Source organism: Protopterus annectens, chromosome 6.part1 (genome assembly GCF_019279795.1).
Source record: "Protopterus annectens isolate FY-2018-M chromosome 6.part1, PAN1.0, whole genome shotgun sequence".
NCBI lineage: Eukaryota > Metazoa > Chordata > Ceratodontiformes > Protopteridae > Protopterus > Protopterus annectens.
The window spans coordinates 36,315,237-36,342,334 of NC_056738.1; the positions used below are offsets into that span (position 1 = coordinate 36,315,237).

The 27,098-nt window shown below is 38.2% G+C and overlaps 1 protein-coding gene across 2 annotated transcripts in view; it reads left to right on the plus strand.

Moving 5' to 3' along the window:
• Nucleotides 1-27,098, plus strand: part of IFT172 (intraflagellar transport 172) — a 3,348,311-nt gene that overhangs the window by 1,366,365 nt on the left and 1,954,848 nt on the right. The window lies entirely within an intron of this gene.

Sequence of the window (27,098 nt, forward strand, 5' to 3'; positions counted from 1 at the left end):
CTGGAAAACTTGGTGAGTTGGAAGACAGAGCCAAAATAGAGAACTGGAGTTTCTCAGAAATCCCAGAAAAAAATGAAGGGAACTAACTGCCTCATGTTTTATAAGGGAGCATATACACAAATGGAGTGGAATATTTGACCATAAGATACTGTTGGAAAAGCCCAGTGTGTATTTATTCCTAATAGAGTTGTGGAGATGAAAACAAAACCAGTCTTGGTGGTTTCAAACGTATTAGCAGAAGAGCAAGTGTGATCATAGCAGTGGCATACTGGAGAATTATTGAAAATCGATGAGTCCAGAGTATATACGGATAATGATTATTTGGGGCATGCGTGAAAAGAAACCAGTTTATTCCTTCCAGATGTTATACAGGGAAAAGGGTTTGAAATTTAAAATGTTTTATCCAGTATCACTTTTTTTTCCCTTAAGGAACAAGTACTTTTCTGGACTGTGAACCAGCATTGGATTAAGTTTATTGCTTTCAAGGCAGAAGGGTGATCAAGGGACAAGCAGGAGGAGGGAGGAAGGATTGTAGAGCAACAGCTTGAAGTAACAACCGGAAAGGGGTAGTGTAAAGGATGTCACTGTAGCATTTCCTGTTTTACACTAACGTTGGTGCAACATCAAAGTGAAGCTCTGACAGTGGCAATTAAAGTGAAATAACTGAATAGAAACCAGGACCTATCCAAGTTGCAGGAACTGGACACTTTAGATGAGGAATTGCAAATCAAGTGTATCTATGGAGGGACATAGCAGTAAATTTATTTTATCAATATAAGCTGTAATTCCCTAGAGGTGCTGTTAGGAGCCGTATCTGCTTAGTGATATGTTTATCTGAGTGTTTATTTATGCTAAAGCAAGTACTTTAGTAAATCACATTAAAAGATCCATTCAGTGATATGAGTTATGTTTTATCCTTGGAAGATGGGGGGGGGGGGCATCAGATGTGTCTAATTCAAAAAGGTGGAACTGCTAGGAAAAGTGACATATTGATTGGCTGAGAGCCTTGGTTTCCTTGCATATTACTACAACTAACAACTGCTCATCTTAATGCTAGATTGAGCAGTCTAGACAGTGAAGTTCATATTCTATAAAGGGAACCAATTAAATTCTCAAGGTGTCTTAAAGGGGCCTTTAAGAGTTGGATATGTGAAGAAGGTATGCTGAAGTAAATACAAGAACTGAATGTTGTACAGTTACAGATGAGTTGAGAAACAGAAATGCTTTAGAAAACAAATGCCATTTTAAAACTTTGAGAAGAATAGTCACTGAAGATTGAGAATAGTGTGGAAACGTGCGATTAGACACAAAAGGAGCATGAGAACATAGCAGTAGTACTAGATAAGTGATCACAGTTTCCATAAGACGCCTAGCCATGTACACCAATAAGTCAAAGTTCTTGCTGCCCTTAAATAAAATACGAATGTGTTGTAAATGTTATAACTGAGTGTTACAGTATTTTATCAAAGCAGAAGTGTTTGTAATAAGTTAAAATTATATATTTAAAATAGTTTAGGTGGAGAGTAATGATTTAAAAATAGAAGAAAAATATGCTAGTGATGTTTATAAGTTATTCTTTTCAATAAAGAAGAAACATGATCCATGGAGTGGGGATAGTGGACAACATTGCCAAGATATAGACACAGAAATGTATGGGGGCCTACATTACTTCAGAAATACAAGATATACATTCTTTAGGATGGGCAGCTTCATAAGAGCATTTGCTCCCACTTTGGAAGACTGTATACTATTTTTCTTATACCTGTATATAGTTCTTAAAAATTAGTTAAGTTTATGGGGGAAAGTGAAGATAAAGACTGGATGAAGACAGAAACTTAAAACTACAGAATAAAATTGAGGTCATGCCAAAATTTAGATGTGTTATGCACCTGTATGCCAGAGTTAAAAGACAACATTTCTGAAAGGGATTACAGAATTAGGGAAGAAGTAAAACAAAGTGAAAGATGGCTACAGAGGCTCTTGGGATTTTTGTCATGGATGTTAGTGGAATGATGGACCTTGACAAAAGAAAATAAAGTACTAAGGTTAACAAGGAAAAACAAGTCACATTTGGTTGTGCTACAAGAGCATATTTTGACTTGTCAGAACATATTATACAAGGTGCCAAGGAGCAAGGAGGAGGGAAGTAGCTATATTAGTAGTGAGAGAAGCCCCTATAGTAACAGAGGAGGAAAATCTATAAAAGCATTATTAAGCATACCTCTAATGTTAACAAAAAAGGCAACAACAAAGAGATGGAAGACAAAATTTGAATCAAGTTGCAAGGAAATTACAGGCATGGTGGATGAAACAGAAGAACAAAGAAACTTGGATGCTAAATTAAGAAGTTCACATATGAACATACAACTTCATGGTTGCAGTGCAGTGAGAGAACAACAGAGTTGTTGGAATTATAGTAAGGGTTACGAAATCTCTAGCCAGCAAGTGAATGTAGAGGAAGAAAGTATGATAGAAATGAAGATTAGATGTGTATTTACAAATGGAAGAAAAAATGCCTGTAATAGTTTTGAGTTTAAGCAATGTTTCATCTAGAAGTGAAATTTATTTTTTTTATTTGTCTATAGTTCTTAATGTTTGAAGATGTTGTACATCATTGTTATTGATGAAAATTAATTACTGAAAAATAGAATTCAAATGCTGAGATTCAGCACTGCAACTCCTGTTCTTCTGTAATGCTCCTAGCCCACTAATCATAACATCAGCAAAGCAACCATTAAAATGCTTTAAACAAAGAACTTGCGAACAAAAACATGAAGTCATTTTCAAATGTTCAATGTAAAAAAGTCCATTAGCTTTAAATATGACTGTCCTATATCTTACCATTGCATAGTATTCTAGAATGCAGAAGAAAGACAGAAAATAAGACAAAAAGAAAGCAGTCAATCTTGAGGGCTCCTAGGAGACTTCTTTGTAGATGGTGATGTCAACAGCCAGGGGGTTAATGGACAGCTGAATTTATTTTTAGTTGCACATATGAGTGAGTCGTCAACACAAACACAATCCAAACAGGCTACAGAAGTCAGTTGTTATCTACAGTTTTAGAACACATCACACTTAAGAAGTGTAAATCAGCTCAGAGACATAATTTTTCAAATTGTTAATAAAAAAAGGGAACATACTTATGCTATCATCTGGAAGCCATCACAACTAACTTAATTTTGCCCATTACATTATCAGTGGATCATTATCTCTGCCAATCTGCCACCAGGGCTGCACTCTGCTGCTCAGCCATTCCCATATGAAACAATGGAAATGGCTTTGGTGTTTCAGTGGCAGCTTTCTATACTATTGGAGTCTAAGAAGTATCACTGACAAGGGAAGTGTCTGCTTCCAGTTATTTATCCTGGGACTGACAACTTCTGTAAGGCATTTTCTGGTCTCTTGAGTATGCCAGTAAACTTTGATTTTTTTTTCTTGATGTCTGTCCTTAGTCAATTTAGTGTCCAACAAGTTCCATCATTGCTTCCACTGACCCCACATAATATAGGACATATTTGTTGAACCTGCATTAACTTCTGTAAGGTGATCCAATTGGGCTGTGAGAGTCTGGGCTCCATAATGAAATGTCAGCACTAGAAGTGCTGAATGCCCAGTGCTGTCAAGCCGAAAAAAAAAGACCAAAAATGCTGGAAAAAATAAGTCTTGAACATCCCTCTTCTCCTCTAAACTTCTTTTTTTGCAGTGGGGCAAGCCCCCCTACAACCCCCACACTCTCCAAACTTATATGTACCCACTCTGAGATTGCGATACCGCAAATAAAAGGGAATATTCAGAGAAATTGCCATCTTGTACTTAGAATATATAAGTTTGTTATTTGGCCATTCAGTCTCCATGTTTTGAAACTTGCACAGGCTGGTCCTGACATTTCAAATGGTTACCAGTAGTCTGCACCATCGCAGTTATTTTTTTATCTGCTCCAGCAACATATTACTATAGGATTGAGTTCATCTTTTGCATTATTTGGTCTGAACTAATATTCTGATCATTTAGCATTTTTCAATGCAGTTTGCAAATAAGTTTCTGCATTTTCTGCAGCTGTTACATGGGCCAAGTCTAATAATCCTGTGACCATTTAATGAGCAGCTTTTCTTCGCCCAGCTGCTTTCTTCCTAGGGATAGACATACATGGGAACAGAGCAGTATCTTTGATGATGAGTTATTTAATGGACTTTCTTATATATTCAGTGACTTGAAGTTTAGCAAACTTTTGACATCAGGGAGAGAGCTGAGCTCATTTCCCAGCATGTTCACACAGTCCTCACCTTGACCAGTAGTCCTTTAGAATAAGCTCTTTAACACACTTGCATAAGGATGTGATGTCCCTCCTCTGGGCTAGTGATCAAGGAGCCTCAATCCTCACCACTGACACCAGTGGGGAACATTCACTGTGAGAAAATTAGACACACACACAGTATTTTCAGATGCAGTCGTCTGCACCAAGTACAATTTCACCTTAAGAGCACACAGAGAATGCATACTCCAGTCCTGGGGTGGCCTTCCTCTCCAGGCCGTCTCTCTCTTGGCAGTGGCCTGTTTTCCATCCACTAAGATAGGATATAACTCCGGTGATAGTTTGGTACCTGTGTTGTCTCCAGACAACCTACCACTGACATACTGTTATTCCCACTTGCTGGCTCCCTCACCTTTTGTTCCCCACTTTGCTTCAATAGAAATTTGTATGCTACATGGCCCTTCTAGTTACATTTAAAGCATTTAAACCCTGATCCTGGCCGTGTACCTGAACTAGTGGCTACCCCTTTTACTGGTAGACTCTGTTGGGGTGGTTTATGCTGCAAACCATGGATTCCCTTATATCCATGTACAGCACTGGATATCCCCTTCTTGTGCAATGGTGCCCTGCTTGCCTAATAGAGATCCCCTTTTCTCCCCACCTCATCTGCAGAGTTACACTCCTGGTCTGCAAACCAGATTCTTTTGCCCTCAGGCAAAGTGCTAAGGGCTTGTTCCCTCACCAAAAGGTTTGCCAGTCTTTCAAAATTGGTGAAGTGATACACACTCACCCACATATGAAAATTAGTGCTTAGTTCAGCAATATAATCACATACACGTTCATCTGCCCTACATCTGTGCTCACAAAATTTTTTTCTGTAAGCTTCAGGTGTTAACTTAAAATATTCAAATAAACATTCAGGTGTTAACTTAAAACATTCAAATAAACAATGTTTAACCCTGTCATAATTTAAACAATCAGCATTAGACAATTTAGAAACAGCAGTTACAGCTTTAATATGGACTAAGAAGGTCAGGAACCCTACCCAGACCCCTTGGTCAATATCATACTGTTTACATACTCCTTCAAATATATGAATAAAACTAGTTAAATTATCACCTTCTATATACTGTGAAAGAAATTTACTGACCTTTGTTGCTTTTGGGTTTCAGTTATTCACTTCCCCACTACCTCCAGGTTCCTGTCAAAGAGTCAGCATGTCCCTCTCATGTTGATCCTGCTTGTCATTTTCTTCAGCCTCCAAATGCTGCAGTCTCTCTGCTGATTCTAATTCCATATGTTTTGCCTCCAGTTCAAGTCTCTAATTCCAGATGGAAGTCTTCTGAGGAAAAGGCAAGCTGTCTTTTTTCTGAAGGCTGCACATCCCCATCACCAGACTGGTTGTCTTCCGGGTTGCTGGTGTGTCCTACAGCTGTGACTAAGGCTGAAATTATTTCTTCTTTAGTCAGGTTGGCATGCACCAGCCATTTGGATTTGCACACTTTAGCCAACTTGTTCATTGTCAGCTTGCCATAATCCTTGCCTGAAACCTTTGCCTGCTTTCCCTGACTAAACTAAACTAAAAAAATTAAAACTGTTGTGATAAATGAAACTCTGTATGTTTACCATGTGGTTTCTGAGACTACACACATCCTTAGTGGCTACTCTTTACAGGCTACAGAAGTTCAGTTAATATCCACACCACTGCTCACTAATATGTGATGTCTCTCCTTTGGGCTAGTGATCAAAGACCATCAATCCTCACCACTGACACCAGTGGGGAATGTTCACTGTGAGAAAAACAGACACGCAGTACTTTTAGATGCAGCCCTCTGCACCAAGTACAATTTCCCTTAAGAGCACACAGAGAATGCACACTTCAGTCCTGGGGCTGGGCTTGCTCTCTAGGCCTCAAATAAGACTCCCCACTGACTACTATAGAGCTGAGTCCTAAGCTGGCTGTTCCAAGTCAAGTCCTCCACCCCATTCTCTGTGAAATCAGTGCTCTCAGTGTCCCTGTTCAAAGTAGCTCTCACACTCACATTCTCTTTGAGATTTGATTTTCACACATTTACACCCACACTCACTTAGGAAAGGCTGGCACAGCTTACCCACTCTGTCACCTCCACCCAGAGTATAAGATAGATTTGCTGTCACCAGAATACCTGAAGCCAGCTACTTTAAGGGTCTTACAAAGGTACCCAATTACACTAATTAAAATTAATAGTTATAGAAATGGTAGTGGTTAACCAAGCAGCCAGACATTCAAGAACATGGAGTGACAGTACTACTAAATAAATGCAAGTACTCTCAAAGGTTAAATATTTTCTAAAAAACTGCCACAATGAAAGGTACAGATATATTTAATAAGAAATAAGAAAACTTGAAAATACTGAACATTTATTTACAATAAACACAGAGTTTCAATTACAGGAAATATAAAAAACAACACAGTTGGAATGGCTTTGAGAGATACAGAAGAAACAACATTTAGCTAATTTCACTACATTTTTTAAATGACTGAAGAATTACTGTTCCCTAGTTATTCACTAAAGCAAGGCAGATGAAAGTGGATGAGTGTCTTGTCAGGTTCAAAAACAAGAGTGCATTTCTTACATCTGTCACTAATATTCAAATACAATTTCAGTGCAGGCTACTGAATGACATCACATCTGGTCCATTCACAAACTAAGCAAGAGAAACCAAACAAACTTTGTAAAAAACAAAAAATGAGCTTGAGAACACGATCCCAATAAAGAACACTGGTTTATTGTATATGTTAGCAAAAAATGCTTTCGGAGAGCTCAGTGTCTCTCCTTCATCAGACAAAAAATACTAACAGCTTCCCAGTACATTTATATAATATTGTTAATTATGCAATCAACTTTAATTAAATTGAAACAGCAATTGTTAAAATTAAGAATTAATATTAAGATTGAAACACTGGTGAATAAGAATTCTAAAAAATGTTTGCTCCAAAACAAGCCATTCCTTATTACCTTAGTTTAAACATGTTGTTAAGAAATACAAAAAACATAAACCAAGTTTTATCAAGTTTACATACTAAAAATTTAAAACTATGCATAACATGCTACCCTTACATAAAACCAATATGTTTAAAAACCTCAAACCTTTCAACTAAGAAGCATGTATTGATTTACGATTCTTATTATAAATAACTTATTGTACTATACAAATAAGTAAACCAGAATGTTATCTCATTAAACAATCATTCTACCTTTTCATAGATAGGTATTTTAGAATACAACTAATAGAAACGTGGTCATTCAGACTAGGGTACATGTAGGCACCAGTACGAATTTGCCAAGCCAGTTCATTCATTTCTAACTGGATCTGCCATGGACCACCCCTAATATCCACATTTATTTTCCTAAGGATAGTAAATTTGAAAAAATGGTCAGGAAATTCTCTCACTGCCTTGCAAGAGCATTATTTAAGTCTTGTCTATTTATAGCATATATGTGTTCATATATGCGCTGCTTTAACTTCCTTTCAGTTTTACCTATGTAAAAAGCAGTGCATTTCTGACACAAAGCTAAATAAACCATGCTGTTGGACTCGCAGTTAAATTTCCCCACTATGTTAAACACTTTGTTCCTAATTTTAACCTTTGGGTCAGTACATACATGCTTACATTGCTTGCATGCCCCACATTTAGTCATACCAAAAACATAACAGTTAGAGGAATAGTGTTTAGCCTCAAGCATGGTTTTTAAGCTACACCCTCTTCTAAATGTAATTTTTGGGGCATCACCCAATTTATTACATAAATGGTTGTCATCCATTATCAAAGCCCAGTTCTTGTTGAGCAACTTCCTAATCTCGTGGTGGTCCACGGTAAATGTACAAAGAAATCTGGTTCCAAACGAACCCATACAATTACTGTTATCATGGGAACAGGAATCTCTAATAGGGTCGATCTCAGGAAAAATTTTAACATTCAACAGAATTGGTCTATAAAAATCAGAATTCCTTTTATATGTTACTTCTGTTCTGATGTCTAAAACTAAAGAGGGAGGATACCCTCTATTCGCAAACATTTGAGATAAATGTTCGCATTCGAACAGAAAGTCATCAAAATCTGACACCATCCTAGCCGCCCTCACCATCTGCCCCTTCACCACTGCTTTCTTCTGGTAAAGGGGATGACAGCTAGTGAAGTGGAGGAAGGCATTGGAGTATGTGGGCTTTCTGTAATTGACACTCTTATATCTCATATTCATATTATCTTTAATAACAAGAATGTCCAAGTAGTTGATACTAGTTTCCTGCAAATTGTGTGTAAATTCCAAAAAAGTAGTCATACTAGAGATATTTCTTAGAAAAGCAGGGACTTCAGAAGGTGGTGCTTTCCAAATAAGAAACATGTCGTCCTGGTACCTAGTGTACCAGGCAACACTTTCAATAAAACAAGCATTAGGGAACAAGAATGTCTTTTCCCAATACGCCAAGACACAATTGGCAAAACTGCCACCACAGGGCGATCCCATTGCCACCCCAGATTTTTGTAGGAAAGTTTTTCCATCAAACCACATGAAGTTGGTGTTTAAGACAATTTCTAATAGAGTCTCAACCAAGTAAATAATATTGTCTTCGATCTTTTTGTCAAGCATGAATTCACAAACCCATTGAATACCCTGATCCTGTGGTATGACTGTATACAGATCTTTGATGTCAATGGTTAAAAACCAAAAACCTTCATCGAAAGGAATTTTACTTATGTCATAGAGAAAACTCCAAGAATCTTTACAGATCTGGGGTTCTTGGTTAATTAAGGGCCTTAAAACGCTGTCAATAAATTTGGCGCATGCATCAGTAATAGAGCCACGACCGTCCACAATCGGACGGAAGGGAGGGTTGGATAAACATTTATGAGTTTTAGAAATCCCGAACAACACAGGTAACTTGGGAGCTAAAACATTCAGATAATGGTACAGATCAAGGGCAATCACTGTTTCGAGAAATAAGTCTTCAATGATGCCCTTAATCTTAACATAAGCGATGTTAACTTCATTAATACTCACAGCATGATAAAAATCAGTGTTTAAGAGAGTCAACATTTTCTGAACATATAAAAAAATGGTCCATAAACACAAGACCACCCCCCTTGTCCGGCTTCATAACTCTAATGTTACAATTTTTCAGCATAACTAAAAATTCACACTGATGTTTAGTAATATTGACAGCTTGCTTATGAAGAGAAGGCTTATTAGCTTTAAGAGCCCTTAAGTCATACTCGCACATTTTCTCAAAAAGACGTAAAGTTTCATGCAGGGGAGGGTTGTAAACGCTAGATACTCTAAGTGAACCAGCTGTAACACATCCATCACCCATTAACATTTTTAAGTTCAACTTTCTTACAAATAACTTAAGATCAATAATTGTTCGAACTAAATTAAAATGTGAATCGGGCACAAAGGACAAGCCCCTGGAAAAGAACTCAATCAGGTCGGAATCAATGTTAAAGGATGTATAATTATATATTTTAAAATCACCCTTAGAGTCTACTAGAATCAGTGGATCAATAAAATGACTTGTCATCTCCTGCGTTGTGATCTCCGATTCCTGTAGTTGCTCTGATTGTTCTTCCCCTGTCCATTGGTTTGTCTGGCTTTCTTGTTCCTCGGAAAACCCTGCTGGCTATTATGATTTGGACTATCGAGTTCCCTAGACGCTTGAGGGGGCAAATTATTGTTGTTAGCAACATTATTACCATTTCTATTCACATTTTTATTGGTGTTGCTAAGTAACCTTTCACTGCGACGGAGAGGCATAGACTCTTCGTCCTGGTTATCCAACACCACGTTGTACTGGTCATGCGCCACATCCGGTGATTCAACATTAATGTTCCCATTAAAACCAGTACCTTGTGATCTATTAAAAATTAATGGGGGGCGAGGGTAAGCTTTATTGGCCCCATATTCTTGAATGTCCCTGTTAATCTTTTTCTTCTTGCTGTTGGTTAACTTAACCATAGTAGCTTCTATACTAGAAAAAATACGAGAGTACTCGTATTTATACCTTAACAATTCTCAGTCATCCTTTATGTTATTTTCAAGCACTTCAAGTTCAATTTTAAGGCAGTCAATTTCTTTTTGGTACTGAAGGATCAACATATTCATAAACTCAAAACTCTGCTTATCAAACAGGGCTAAAAGGTCTTTGTGGAATTGAGAACCTTCTACCAACCTGATCGGGAAGTGCCATTGTCGCAAACCCTTCGGGAAAAGCTTTTTAACCACACATTCTTGTGAATATGAGGTTTCAAGTTGCAGTTTCCTGCACTTAAAGAGTTTTTGGTCGAAGGAACCAATAAGATTAGCTATATTACTTACATTGTCTTGGGTTCCTTCAGGTACACCGTTCTCAGTTTTGTTGTGAAAAAAATTGGTGTGGCTTAAAAAAACACCGATAGTAGGAAACACAGCTGTGTTAGAATTAGATGCCAAACTCCTTTGCGTGTTGCTAGTTGCACAATCAATTCTAGGTGCTTGCCCAGGTTGAATGTCTGACGCTGTTGGATAGTGTGCTGGAACCATGTGACCAGCTTGGGTGGAACTCAAAGAGGTTGCCTGCATCTGGTTCGATATGTCAGATTGAATAGGTATAGATGAAACCGAAGAGTGGCTTCTTAAAGGAGCACACGCACCAGTAACTTGCAAAGAGTCAATGCGTTGGGTTAAATTGTCCATACGACCCATAACTATCCTCAATAATGTAGTTAAATTGCCTTCAGCATTTGCCTCGTCAGCAATGGTTCTATCGGTCGGTAAGTTATCGTCACTGCCATCCTTTTGGGAAAACAGAGAACTTTGAGGTGATGTTCCCGAAACGCTCATTGTCAAATTGAAACCTTCACAAACTAAGCAAGAGACACTGAACAAACTTTGTAAAAAAACAAAACATGAACTTGAGAACACGATCCCAATAAAGAACACTGGTTTATTGTATATGTTAGCAAAAAACGCTTTCGGAGAGCTCAGTGTCTCTCCTTCATCAGACAAAAAATACTAACAGCTTCCCAGTACATTTATATAATATTATTAATTATGCAATCAACTTTAATTAAATTGAAACAGCAATTGTTAAAATTAAGAATTAATATTAAGATTGAAACACTGGTGAATAAGAATTCTAAAAAATCTTTGCTCCAAAACAAGCCATTCCTTATTACCTTAGTTTAAACGTGTTGTTAATAGATACAAAAAACATAAACCAAGTTTTATCAAGTTTACATACTAAAAATTTAAAACTATGCATTAACATGCTACCCTTACATAAAACCAATATGTTTAAAAACCTCAAACCTTTCAACTTTCAAATTTTTAGTATGTAAACTTGATAAAACTTGGTTTATGTTTTTTGTATTTATTAACAACATGTTTAAACTAAGGTAATAAGGAATGGCTTGTTTTGGAGCAAAGATTTTTTAGAATTCTTATTCACCAGTGTTTCGATCGTAATATTAATCTTAATTTTAACAATTGCTGTTTCAATTTAATTAAAGTTGATTGCATAATTAACAATATTATATAAATGTACTGGGAAGCTGTTAGTATTTTTTGTCTGATGAAGGAGAGACACTGAGTTCTCCGAAAGCGTTTTTTGCTAACATGTACAATAAACCAGTGTTCTTTATTGGGATCATGTTCTCAAGCTCATTTTTTGTTTTTTATCACATCTGGTCCACCTGACTCTGTGGTTCCCATGCTACCCTCTCGCTAGAAACTGAGCCAAGATCTGGCACTGATGTTTCACAGTGCACACATAGAACTTTAGCTAAGGTTTATTACATCATCTGAAAAATTGTATAACAATTCCATCACTTCCACCCTTCCTGTAGAAACTAACAAACTATTCTGTGGCACCCAAGTTTAGCAATTAGTTCACCACTAAGGACAGTAGAGCAGGATCCCAGCCCAGGCTTTTCACAGACATTACGTCTTTGGCTGCATCAGCCCTGTAAGATAAAATCGGCCTAAAGCAAGTCATTTAATTTCAGGCTATTTTTCTTAAGGTTAGCTGGGCTGAGCTTAACCCCTTCCCCTTCAGCATCCCCTGTTAAAAGATATACATTTCATCAGTTACAACAATACAGTCTGACATACATGTATATTTAATTTCTGTCCAGCTGAACCCACTGTTGACACATTTTTAATGCAAGTGACTTTACAAATACATTTTTAACAGAAGCATCTTTACAAATCAGTTTGATAGTCAAATGACATATAATTCTTTACAAAACTCCATGTAGCTTTGCTAGAATATGTTTCACATGCACTGTCCTACTCCCCCTGGTATAGCTGGCACTACCTCACATCATCACAAAGGGCAAACCTTCCTGCAGGATGGTGTCAAAGGAAAAATATACTTTAAAAATGATCAAAACACGGTAGGTTCAGGTTAAGGCACTTTAATCTTGCAGCAAGGAGACAAAAGCGTGCTAATACAGATTTTGTCTGACTAGAAGCAGGAAATGCTTACATTTTTATACACTTTCTAATAAGACATTGCCTGCCAAGCTGACGTAGTGAATCACAAGTTTTGTCATCATCATTTACTAATAATTGCTTTCATAAAATTCTGCTGAGTTATCAATTTTTGTGAGAAACTTCCTAAAGAAAACAACGTGGCCTTGGCTACCACCGGTTAGGTACATGCAGTGTTACCATTCAAGGTACTATGGCTAATTCAAGCACAAAGCAAGCAGTTAATTTCTCTAACAATCCTTTGTCTACACTATCTCTAAACTTCTGCAGCTGCACATGTTCTCATACTTCGAACAGAGCTGATTGTTTAAGATCATTACATTTACAGGATATAGCATTGTTCATTCATTTTCTCCTGACCTAGCAGATAACCACCTGCTTCTCAAGTACATTTCCAAAAGGCATAAACATGAATATTGCTGTGTTAGCAATTACTAGGTCAGAGGGCATCTTGCAAGTTTCAGAAAGCACACTGCAGTTTCAAAAAGCATCTTTTCAGTCTCATATGAAACTCAACTATATATAAAACAGTGCATATAAAATAGAATGAAAAAGTGTTAACTTATTTGGTTTCTAATTAGCATTAAGCATACACACATTAATACATATTTTCCTGACATTTCCCCCCTGTTAATACTTTTTAATTCTATTTTCAAAAAGAATAAACAGTTTGCTTCTTTTCCTAACCTCTTCCATTCAGGATTTGCAGTTAAGAAAGTCATTCAGTTTAAAACTTTATGAAAGTGTTTCACATTCTAACAGTTCTTCAAATTCAGTACTTTGGTACATAGTCTCAGAAACTGATATATCTATAAGTTCTTTGATTAATTTTTTCATGCAGGGGATACCACAACAAACACAAGCTCCTATCAGGAGCAATCCCACACAAATGGCAATCAAGATGTTCATTAGGATGGAACCCCACCCATCAAACAAATTCTGGAAAAAGTCCGTCAGAAGGTTTGGGCCTGGCTTGGTCATGGCCGACACTTGCTGCATCACCTCAAGGTGGTCATTTATTTTGTGCTGATGATCTGGTATGCACAGCACTCTTCTTTGATTAAAGAGCACGTACCACCCCTCGCCGCTAGGGTGAAGTCAAGAGCCATTCGGTTCTGGAGCACTACAGTTCTCATAGCATTCAGTTCATCAGTTATCAGTTCAAGAGCAGAGAAAGTTGCATTACTCATTACTTCGAGAAGTTTAGACAGTTTTCGCAGCTCCCAAATCGATTTAACTGCGCCATATGCAGGTAATATCCCTGTCCACGATATGACAGCATCACTCAAGTCCATGTGCATCAGTTTGGTACCCACATTATTATGGTCTTTCCAGCCTGCCTCGATCTGTCCCACTGGATTTTCAGGCTTTTTAACGGCTTTCTTGGCCACATCTCGGGTATTTCGAATATTTCCCTGAGGCAAGACTGCAGTGTGTCGTATGGCTGGGACCAGGTACTCCAAAAAACAACTGCTGGACCAATTCTCAGGTAACCATTTATATGCTTTTTTACCACACACAAAATAACAATCCTCTACCTTAGTAGTTACTTTGTTACGAAATGGCTGCCCTGCATGAAACATTTTCCTATAACAGATAACTGTTTAAAAAGTACAGGATTACGTTGCACTTGGTCAATAGTCTTATGCATGGACTCAAGAAATGAGTCATAATTTGAACTACAAGTTCCACCCATTTTATTTGCTTTAGTATAACATTTATAATGTACAGTCACATTACACTTGCTCCAGCCCACTTGAATTGTGTCATTCTTATAAAAACATACAATTCCCTTTTGTGTCACAGGCAAATACAGTGCTACCTTATCATATGCTTTAATAGATACTGTGTCATAAACCAGATTTTCCCAGGTCTCATTGACCCCTAGGGGGATAGCAGTCATTAATAACCCCCCGTATGCTGTTGGTATGGCTGTGCAGATCCAGCAGTTCGAAACATTAAAAGTCTCAGCATACACATGTGTAATTGCCTGATAAGTGTTAAAGTTTGGGTGCCAGTCTATGTTCGGTTCATCACGTTTAATCAGTTCAACTTTTGTGGCAGGAAAAAGGAAAGGCCACAACAAAAAGAACAATGTTATCAATATAGCTACCAGAATAATCATGCAAGTTTTCTGAGGTTGTTCAGTGTATTTGCTCTATACCTGGTCATTTTGTTCTCGTTGTACAACAGTAACAAGGTTTTTGTCCAATTCAAAGTTGTTAACCAGTTTACAGTGTGCCAAATGAATCCAGGATGCTCGCTCCACGATCTTGACTGCAGTGGGTGTCGACAGTAGTACCTGGTATGGCCCTTCCCACTTCGGAGAACTCCAGTTTTTTCTCTTCACTATCTTCACCCAGACCCAGGTGCCTGGGGCTACTGCTGCTTTTGATGGTTTCGTTTGCTCTTTATCTGAAACAGAATTTAACTGCAAAAGTTTGTTATTCAAAAATCGCCTCATATACCCTGCAAGTGAACTGTCAGCCTCCTGCTCTGCAGACATGAGAGGTTTCCATTGAGGTGTATAATATGCCCTCCCAAACAGAACTTCAAAAGGAGTTAACCCTTTTGCATTTGGAACAGTTCTCATACTCAACAGTGCCAGAGGTAAACAGTGCACCCAGTTCTTTTGTGTCTCACTAATCAATTTTCTAAGTTTATTCTTCAACACCCCATTATGCCTCTCTACTAATCCTGCAGATTGGGGGTGGTATGCACAATGTTTTTTCAACGATATCCCAAAATAGCGACTAAGTTGTTGTATAGTTTGATTTACAAAGTGTGTGCCATTGTCACTATAAATCTTTTCCGGTATGCCAAATCTAGGAATAATTTCTTTAACAAGGACTTTTGAAACAGTAGCTGCATCTGGATTTTTAGTTGGAAAAGCTTCCACCCATTTGGAAAACATATCTATAATGACAAGGCAGTACTTCTTATTTTCGCATTTGTTCAGTTCTATAAAATCCATACAAATAGTATGAAATGGATACGGTGGTATAGGGAAACTCCCTTGCTTAGGTTTCAATGCCCCTTGTGCATGATGCTAGTTACAAACATGGCATGCTGCACAAAAAGTTTTTGTGTAATTAGTAAATCCATACGTCGTAAACACTCGATTCACTAACCGTACCATCCCCCCTGTTGAGACATGTTTCTGCCCATGGCTCAACAAAGCTGCATATCTAAACAAGTTAGATGGTAAAATTGATTTCTTTTCTTTGGAGATGTACAGTCCCTTTTCAAGGATTGCTCCTCGTTTTATCCACTTTTGTTTTTCTAGATTTGTAGTAAGTGTCTGCATTGTTTTTAAAATTTCTAAATCTAAAATCTCAGATGGTTGTAATTCCTCACTCAAAAGAAAAACTTCTGAAGCTGCTTGTTTTGCAGCTGTATCAGCCCTCGCATTACCTTTTGAAATTGTATCCTGCTGCTTGGTATGAGCTATGCATTTGAAAATAGCTACTTTCTGAGGTAACTGAATAGAGTCTAACAGATCTAAAATAAATTGCGCATGGTTAATTGGTTTACCAGTAGATGTTATCATTCCTCTATTTTTCCACTGCTGCGCAAAAACATGTACAGTAGAAAAAGCATACTGACTGTCAGTAAAAATGTTTACTTTCTTACCTTTTGCCAAGGTACATGCCCTTGTCAAGGCAATCAATTCTGCTGCTTGTGCAGATAAGTTGTGTGGTAAAGACTTCGCTTCTAAAATCTCGGTATCAGAAACTACTGCATACCCCACTAGATTCTGTCCTGTAGGACCCCTTCTGCACGAGCCGTCCACATAGTATGTCACCTCGGCATCATCCAAGGGAACATCTGTAAGGTCTTTTCTAGGTAGTGTCTTTTGCTCAATCTCTTGCAGGCAGCAGTGTGGTTTGCCATCTGCAGGGGTTGGGAGCAAGGTCAATGGATTCAAAGTTGTGCATCGTTCAATTGTCATATGAGGTTGGCTCAACAGTATAGTCATACAGGAAAGATGTCTAGCAGGAGAAAGATATGCTACTTTTTCTTGCAGTAAAATAATTGTGACTGCATGAGGCACTCTCAATGTGAGAGGGTGGAACACTACTACTGAGGCTGAAACCTGCACTGCCATTGCAGCTGCGACTACTGCTTGTACACAGTGGGGCAAGGATCACGCCACTGGGTCTAACTGTGATGAATAGTAAGCTATGGGGCGTTGTTTGTCCCCATGCTGTTGTGTTAACACTGATGTCATATAACCTTGCTTACAGTCTACAGTTTGGAAAAATCACTTATGATAGTTTGGTAATCCTAAAACTAAGGAAGAAGCTATCAGTTGTTTCAGTTTGCAGAAAGCTGATTCTGCTTCTGGTGTCCACTGTAATGAGTCCTGTGCTGCCATCGGCTTTTTGAATATCAAATTAGTCAACAGAGCAGACTCCAAAGCATAGTTTGGTATCCAACGCCGACAAAAGTTAGTAGTTCCCAGGAAGGACATCATTTCCTTCTTGGTAGTTGGTCTAGGTGCTTGTAATATTGCTGTTTTTCTGTCTTCATCTAATATTCTGCCTTCTTTGGATATTACATATCCCAGGTATTTAACCTGTTTTTTCCAAAGTTGCAGTTTGTTTTTGTTTACCTTGTGTCCTTGAGTAGCTAAAAATTGTAATAATGCTATGGTATCCTCTCTGCATTCTTGCTGGGTGGGGGCTGCCAGCAGAATGTCGTCTACATAAAGTAAAATCTGACTACCTTTCGGTGGGATAAATCCCGCCAGGTTACTTGCCATTTCTTGTGCGAATATCGTTGGACTTTCACAATATACCTGTGGTAGTCTCGTATATGTATACCGTTTCCCCTGAAATGTAAATGCAAACCAATGTTGGCTGTCTGGGTGTATAGGTATCGAGAAAAATGCATTGCTAATATCTACCACAGAAAAATATTTTGTTGACGTTTCAAATCATTCAATAAAGTGTGTGGATCTGGCACCGTTGGTGCCCTGGATATAACTGCGTCATTCACAGCTTGTAAATCTTGGACCATACGCCATTCCCAGTTTGCTTTCCTAACAGGAAATAAGGGTGTATTACATGGTGAATCAGGAGATTCTGTTAAGACTCCTTCCTTAAGTAAGGCTGCTATTATAGGTTTGATTCCTATTTCTGCATCCTTTCTTAAGGGATACTGTCTTTTTTGAGGTCTAAATGCTGATTTTGGCGTAATAGTAACTGGTCCTGCTGTACGGATAAGTCCTACATCTGATTTCCCTGTTGACCAGAGAGTCTGGTAAGGCTTTTTCCTCTTCCTCTAGTGCTACTCAGCTATCCTCACTTGCCTGTGAGTGCACAGCTGGGTGTGTTTGTGTTATCCAATTCAATTTCTGCTTCTGTACTCCTTGTTCAGAGAGTTCTAACTCTGTCTGTTTTTTCCCACCTTGTGACTTTTTCTCCTAGGTCTGCCCACTTCAAATTTCTATCTTTAGTTAAGCTTACATGTGGTAATCGATTAGATTTGTAAAGTGCTAAGAATTCCTGGGGCAATGAACAGCTTACTACACTGTTTCCTTCTGTGTCCCAGTACAAATTTCGTAATACTAACCTATTAGCATGGTTTCTAAACAACTCTTGCTCATATTCTTTATCAGGTCCTGGTCTGTTACAGTAATATAGAGTACAATGCAACAAATGCTGTTTGTCAGTGTCAAGGGAGGGGGATTTACTAATGGCTATGTTCATCAGTTCTTCGGTTACTACCCCTGGACCAGTCATAACTAAGTCCTGGCTGTACCAATAAAATGTTTCACCCTCCGGTCGCACTACAAAAGTATCCATTTGTCGCTGTGCTTCCATACCCTGCATAGTTGGAACTACGGCTATGCCAAATATCTGCATTAAGTCTCTGCCCAAGAGATTCACTGGGCATTTTGCAGAAACAACAATTTTGCTTTTCTGGGTCATTCCTGAAACAGGGTCAGTTATTGCTATGTTGTGGGAGAGTGGCTCCCGATACAGCTGTCCATTAGCTGCTTTCACTAATATGTAGTCTAGTGATTCTGAATTTTCTGGTAGTTTGGAAGGATGTATCTGGGTCCGTGAAGTCTCTGAGTCGCACAGAAATTTGACTTCCCTCCCCTCTACCAGAAGCATAACTTCCGGTTTTGTGTCTGCTAAGTAGAGCTCTAAGCTCAATAATGCTAAGTCTAAAATTTCATTTTCTTCATCTGTGAATTCATGTACATCCTCTATCCCTTCCATCACATCCTCTACCCTTGCTACCACATTTGCATTTGTCTTTTCCTGTTCATTTTTATCCAGTGATTCTTGGCTGTCATATAGTCATTCCTCACCCTCCTTATCTTCTGTGGTTACCTTCTTATTTAGCCTGCAATCCCTTGCCAAATGTCTCTTTTTCCCGCATTTGAAACATTCACCCCTTTTCTTTCTCTCTTCAAAGTCTTCTGATCGTTTATCAGATTGTTTGTTTCCCTGGGTATTTTTCTTACCCTTCTTCCCAGTTTGTACTACAAAGACTTCTGACCCATCTTCTACTGCAAATACTTGAATTTTCTTTTTCTTTTTGCTATTAAAATGCCTTTCGGCATGTCTTGCATATTCAAGTAATGACTGCAGTCTATTTGTACGATGATCTATCATGTGCTTTGTAATAAAGCTGCTAATGGGAGCTATACTGCCTTTTAAGAATGCATTCTTTAGCTGTTGCTCATATGGGGAATCATGTGTTTGATCTTCAGGTACCTGCATTCCACAATGGTTATTAAAACATTCTAATAATCTGGCATAATATCTATCAACAGTTTCACCTTCTTGTTGTATGCATTGATTAATGCAAGTCCAATCAGCCCTAGGCTTCCATTTTTCAGAGATTCGGTCCGTCAGACCTTTCACTCTGTTGTCCAGTTCTGCATTACTATGTGGGAGTGGTCTAAGCTCTGCGTCACGGGGATTCCAGTTGCCACTGATCATGTGCCAATCTGGACCTACAATTTGTCTAACTACTTTTTGTACTTCTTCTCCATTCAAATGGTAATTTAACTTCATGCCCTGTAAGTCTTCTAAGAATTTTCTAAAATTAACTTTTGGATGGGGAATTCCCTCTGTGGCTTTCCAGATGTCTTCCGGTGTCCACGGTCTATATACTAGAAGAGTCGGATCCTGTCCTGCCAGTGGATTTGGTACTTCTATGAGTGGACATATCTCTTCCTCATTCATAGCTTGTGAATTTCTATTTATTTCATATAATTCAATATCCCCTCTCAAGTTGCGTGTTTGAGACCTGGTCTCGATAGGATCCCTGACAAACGGTTTTGATTTTGCAGGAACAGCTGGGTATAGTGGAGGTGGATCAGCTTGTCCACTCGCTTCATATTCCGGTAAAGGATGCGGAGGGGGCAGAGGAGGGGCTGTCGCTATTACCAAGTTATTATCTTCTTTATCTAAGAACATTGCTTTTGAATTTTTAATCTTTTGTTCCCTGCGATTTGCTTCCTCAAGCCACCTGTGTGCCTGAGGGACTCCTAATTGCCGTTGCTTTTTTAGCTGACCTTTTGCGTCTGTTTCAAGTTGTCTAACAAGTTTAATAAGTGAAGATTTATCTAAATTACCATCAAATTTGTATTTATCAACCCATTTTGTATAATACTTAACATTATCGGCACGCTGTAATTGCATATATTTTGCATCTTCGGTTAGGGGCGGGTCTCGGGAACTTTTCGTGCACTGATTTCCCATGTTGTCTTAGCTAAGTTAAAAATTGTTACGTAACCCTTCTTATCACGTGGTACCACGATTTTACACCTTTTCACAGTTTATCTAGAATAACTGTCTACCTATTCTGTTTCCCTGATCTATGACAAGACAGCAATCTTTTTGTCCCTGATCTGCACATGCAAATCTCCTTGACAAAACAGTACTGTAACAAGTCCCTGATCTAAAACAGAAAAAAAGGTAAATTCCTCCTTACCTGACCCTCCGTGAGTTGATCCACCGGAACATTGACTCGTCCTCCAATCCCAGATCAGAAACAGTGGCTGGCCTCTCTCGAACGACAATTCAGTCGGAGGCCTTTCAAAACAGAAGGGCCGATGTGGCCACTTCTCTGTACGGGTACGTGCCACTGGGCCCAATTCTGACCTGGGCCTAGAGTGAGAGGTACTTTCCGGTCCGAAGGACCAAACTGTCAAAGGAAAAATATACTTTAAAAATGATCAAAACACGGTAGGTTCAGGTTAAGGCACTTTAATCTTGCAGCAAAGAGACAAAAACGTGCTAATACAGAGTTTGTCTAACTAGAAACAGGAAATGCTTACATTTTTATACACTTTCTAATAAGACATTGCCTACCAAGCTGACATAGTGAATCACTAGTTTTGTCATCATCATTTACTAATAATTGCTTTCATAAAATTCTGCTGATTTATCAATTTTTGTGAGAAACTTCCTAAGGAAAAAAACGTGGCCTTGTCTACCACTGGTTAGATACATGCAATGTTACCATCCAAGGTACTATGGCTAATTCAAGCAGTTCATTTCTCTAACAATCCTTTGTCTACACTATCTCTAAACTTCTGCAGTTGCACATGTTTTCATACTTCGAACAGAGCTGATTGTTTAAGATCATTACATTTACAGGATATAGCATTGTTCATTCATTTTCTCCTGACCTAGCAGATAACCACCTGCTTCTCAAGTACATTTCCAAAAGGCATAAGCATGAATATTGCTGTGTTAGCAATTACTAGGTCAGAGGGCATCTTGCAAGTTTCAGAAAGCACACTGCAGTTTCAAAAAGCATCTTCTCAGTCTCATATGAAACTCAACTATATATAAAACAGTGCATATAAAATAGAATGAAAAACGTGTTAACTTATTTGGTTTCTAATTAGCATTAAGCATACACACATTAATACATATTTTCCTGACAATGGCCAAATTGTTTGGGGATTCAGTGACTGCTCTTAGCTTGCAGTTATTTGCAAACTTACTGAGCCAAAGCACTTTGGTATTGGCTTTCACTTCAGAAAAGTTGTTTCCAAACAGGGGAGATCCGAGCACAGAACCCGGGTGACTCCACTGGTGACTGGTCTTTTTTTGGTGGTAACTTCCCCTATTTCAGTTTCCTGCATCCTAGACACTTGGCAATCTAGTGGGTGACATAGGGGTTTGTCCCCAGTTTATTTAGCTTTCCCGCTATGCCTGAGTGAGAGAATTGTGTAAAAAGCATTGGTCTGATCAAGGTATTCGGTGTGTACCATTTTGTCTTCATCCATTGCTTTGGTGATCTTTTCAAAAAATCCATCAGGTTCAGTAAGCATGACCCGCTGTTGACAAAATCAAACTGAGAATGGTCCAGTGTTTATGTCCTGACTGATTGGTTCCATGATAAGTCTTTCCATGTCTTTTTAGTAGCCTTAGGGGTCATTAATTGCTTGAGTCTATTGACGGTCCTCCCTTATGCAGGAGATTGACTGTAGCCATTCTTCATTTGCTTGGTACAAAACGTGTATGGATGCTGAAATTGAACAGTTTTGTTTTGGAGGTGGCTAAATCATTCTTCATGCTATTAAAGATGCAGCCAGGGATATTGACAGGCCCCATCAGTGCAGTATTTTTAGCTTTCATAGGACTTAGGTAGCTGAATGCAAGCCAGTTTCAGGTATATCTTAACTGACAGATGGAGGGGAGGGAAAGGTAAAGTTAGAGCTACATTTATCTGCCAGTAGTTCACTATATCAGCCTCAGTGTAGGTAACATCGTTCACAACCAGCTTAGTGCACTGCTGCGTTGTGCTTTTGAGATTACAGATGTAACTAAAAAATGCCTTGTGATTGTCTTTGGCTTAAGTAGCTTTTAAGCCTCAAACTTGGCTTTGGTGGATTTTATTAACCTCATGAGTTGTTTATTTCAGTGACAAGGGTACTAACATTCTGGTAATTACTCTTACTTTTGGTCAAAATTATTTTCATTTTGTTATAAAGCTTGTTGATTTTATGATTTTAGCATAGCACTACTGTGCTAAGAAGAATCTACAGTTTTAATAGACCACATGTAGATTCTGGGATAAAATTTATTTTTTCAGTATCTTACCCCTCTTACTAACGGATATATGACCTAGTAACCTGACAAAAATGACAGCTTTAATTCATGAAGTCATTATAACTTGTGAAAATTATGGGGGATTATATGTTAAGCTGACTGTAACAGTTAAATAATGTTCTGGAAATCATTTCTTTTTTTTTTTGGGGGGGGGTCTGGCTTATTATGCCAGTTATCACAGATCACTGTTGTCTGGTCTCGTGGATATGGTTGTGTGCCATTTTGTAGTGCTTGAGGGAAAAAAGTTATTCCCTTTTAATTAAATTGCTGCATCCAGATTGTTGCAGATAAAAGTTTGATTTTCTTAGTGATTTTTGGATAAAGGTTGAGCCCACCTGCAGAAAACAAAATTGATCAGTAAGAGTAGGTCTTTGGTTAGGTTTAGTGATCAGTTATGATTGATTTATGTTACTTTGAGCAGTTATGTCTCAACTTTTCATAGATGAAGTGCTTTGTAGGGTTTATTTCTGCTGCAACTAAAAAAAAAAAAATCACTAAAAACTCTTCTTTGGTAGGGGCATTTAATTAATGAAACAAGTTGATCCCTTTTTTCATATTCATTGCAAAATCATTCACATTATTGAAGCACCTGCTCTGTAAAATAAAGAATGACATTAGAAGCATTAGTTATAATCTCCAACCCTACTTCATAAAGCAAATAAGACCATGCATTGTTCTCCCTCTTGCAATTCTAAACACTTGTACTGCCCTTGGTATTGGAGGGAACTTTTGAATATAATTAATTGGCTATTATCTGTAGTCTGATTGCAAAATACTTACCTATGAACCTGTAAAGCATTGAACTAGAAGTCTTTAGTACAAGCTACCTTCTGTTTGTAAGCAAGGTAAAATCGTGTCAGTTTTAAAAGTAAAAGAACATTGCAAAATAGAAAACTGCATATTCAGCATTCCACTGCCATACTTTGTTAAACTCTCTAGGCAACACCCTTGTAGAGTGGTTAGTATTACAAGATAGCCCAAATAATAGTGCTATTTGGCTAGCTCATTATAAAATGTGATAGACTTGTCTGCAAACCTTTACTAGCTCATCATAATTTCTTTAACACTGTCGGTCCTTGAAATGCTATTGCATTGTTATAGAAAACAAAAAAACACAGGTATGGGCAGTGTTTCTTCCAAAAAATTGCTTCATTGAAGAAGTGATACTGGGCAATTGCTGTGCGATTTTATTTATTTTATTTATTTATTTTATAAAAAAGAAATGGCGAACAACTGAATTAAGTTTGCAGATAATGCAGCATCATCTAACTTGCACTGATGATGTAGAAGGATGAAGCCCTGACTCCCGTCTAGACAGCCCAAGATCGTTTAATGGCTCAGGCTCTTAATTTTATAGGTAGGAAGGATTGCGAGTGTCTGTCAGAGGGAGGAAATGCACACTGTTGGGGACATGTGAACATGGTCGATTTCCCTTGTGGAGACCAGTGGAGCCATCCACAGAATGCCTGTTGTGGATGGGCTGGGCCGTCCTGCTGATGTAATCCCCTGTGGAAGCAACTGGGAAGTTGTGGTGCTGACATCCATTGCACATCTGGTCTATAGATTTTTGCTGTGTAGGGGCAAGTGCTTAATTAAAAAAAAAAAAAAAATCAAACTACTTCTGATGGTTGCTTAATGATGACCCCTCTCCACTGAACTTCAGTGAGTTAAGTGGATTGGCTGTTGATCATCAGGCATTGGGGACAAAATACCAAAGAAAATGCTGCATCATCTAATAACTACTATGATGTTTTCAAAATGATTGGTGTCCAGCAATATAGATAGGTAATAGACAAAGTTGATTAGGGGTTTCAATATTCATTTAGAGTGCCATTCCTTTAATGACAGGTTTCCATTTACATTCATAACAACCCCTAGACTTAAACTGTTAATAAAAACTTTTAAAGCAAATAAAATTACAGAGAGAATTTAAAATATATCTCCAGATAATTAACAGCACAGAAGCACTGTAGGTTAGTCATACAATGACATTTGTAGGTGTTTTTTTTGTCCCAGAAGTCTGACAGGTTATATAGACTTCCTCAGACTCATAAGTATTTGTTTTCTAATACAAAAGCAGATCTTGCATTGATTTCCTTGTGCTAAACAGATTGCTACTGCTAATCCCATTCCCTCTGACAAGTATGGGGATGCTTTTGACAAGCTGGGCAAGAATGTGTATTCTTGTACTACTTTAACTTTCAGAACTGTAAACTGTTACATCAAGGTCATTTGTTAACATTTTCACTTTTATCTCTTTGAGAACATGGAAAAGTAGCTAACATTCCCTCTTCTGAGGTAAAACATTGTTTGAATGACTGATTATATTAATATCTGCTTCTCATGTTAAGAAGCATGTTTTAAACTATGCTTATGCTGCTGCTGCTGATACTACCTCCAGAGCTGCTGCTTCTGGGACAATCATGAGAAGGTTTGCTTGGCTTCATTCTCAAAACCTTCCTGAATATGTTAAAACTTATATTTTAAATTCTTTCTTAGACAAGTAAGTTCTCTTTGGCCTTGCTGTAACTGTGGGGCTCAAGATGTATGATGAAAGTTAAAAAAAGTGTGATGAAAGGCAAAAAGTTGATTTAAGGAGAAGATAAAATAATTTATTCAACCCTCTTTTTTTAGGGCAAATGGCTTCTGTTCCTCCTCAGCTCCCTTTTTCAATAAGTAATTCAAGCAGCAAGGATCCATCAAACAGGATTTTAAAAATCAATGGCAAGGAGGCTCCAAAAATAAAGGAAAAGCCCCTCCCCCCAAAAAATTCAAGAGCAGTCTACCCTGTAAGCATAACCTTTTACAAGTTCAGCCCCCCCCCCCCCACCATCCCCATACCATGGCAAATGTCCTCTCTGAATTTTCATCTTCCCTTGTGGTACCAGATTAATTCAGACAAATGGGTTCTAAATGTCATTTAGCAGAGTAAACGTGGTAAAATGGGAGTCCATCCCTACTTCCCTGGAGATCATCCTTGCCCAGTAAATCAAGCCTCCTGGCGTCTTATGATCCTGCATCAAATATATTCAGAGGGAGTTATAGAACCTGTGTCTCCCTGTCAGATGGGGAGAAACTGTTATTGGTGGATAGCTTTGATACCAGAAAAGGAAGGATCTTGGTAACCTTCCCTTTCTGAATCTTTTTTCAAATTTCCAAAGTTCAAAATGTTACCCCTTCTGTCCCCTTTTCCTCTGCTCCCTTTTCTAGCATTTACAGTAAAACTAAACCTAAAGGATGTCTGCCATCTTATTTCTATTTGCAAGCAGGTCAGACATTTCTTAAATTTTTCAATTTAAAAGAATACTTTTTTTTAAATAAAACAAGGTGAAGAAGGGTTGGGGCAGAGCACAGAAATGGGATCTGAATAGCTGGGACAGGAGGTTGTGTTGTGCATCTGGCCACTTGGTTGCCGTGCTAGTAGAAGGAACTTTTTTTTGTGTGCTTTAATGGAAGAGCTTGGGGGTGGCATAGATTGTTGCTATCAGCTTATTACAATGAACTGCTTTTTTCCCTATTCACTTGAAGAGCTGAGGGCATGGGGCGTTGGTTGAAGCAGCTATGCTTCTGGCAGAAGTATGTCATTGGTCCAGCCTTCCTACCTGAAATTTTAGAAAATTGAACCGATTCACTGTGAGAACTTTTTGCCATAACTCATACCGCACAGACAATTGTAAATGCAAACTTTAGAAAAGTCTGTCCGCCAGCATATGTATGGAAGTTGGAAGGAAACTATAAAGTAACTAGATAACTTCCAGAAAGACAGAGGGAGAACGTGTTGATATTATTCACAGTTCATAGTGGTCATTATTGAACCCTGGATGCTTCTGTTGTTTTGCAGAAAGCTTGAGGTCTGAGCCAATGTGGTGCACAACTTTATCTTTTTGTGTTTATATAATGTGTTGACTGAGATACATCTGAAGAGCTGTGTATGGTTAAGCAAATTCATAACTAATCTTTTAAGCAGCATTGTGGTTGGAGGAATCATGTCTGTGGTATGTGAAGCACCATCTACTGTTGTTACATGGTACTTTGTTAATAAATGACCTTCTACACACAAACTAATTAACTGGTTTTAAAATAACCCAGAAGAATACCATAATGCTTTATACTTTTCCTAGCAAACCTTGTTCTACATGTGGTTGTATTCTCTGTGGAATTTTAAAAATGGAAATAAAGTTGGTAGGCATCTCATTGCAGAGTACCACATTTCTTCTGCATTGGAATTAAGCATCTGCTGAGCAT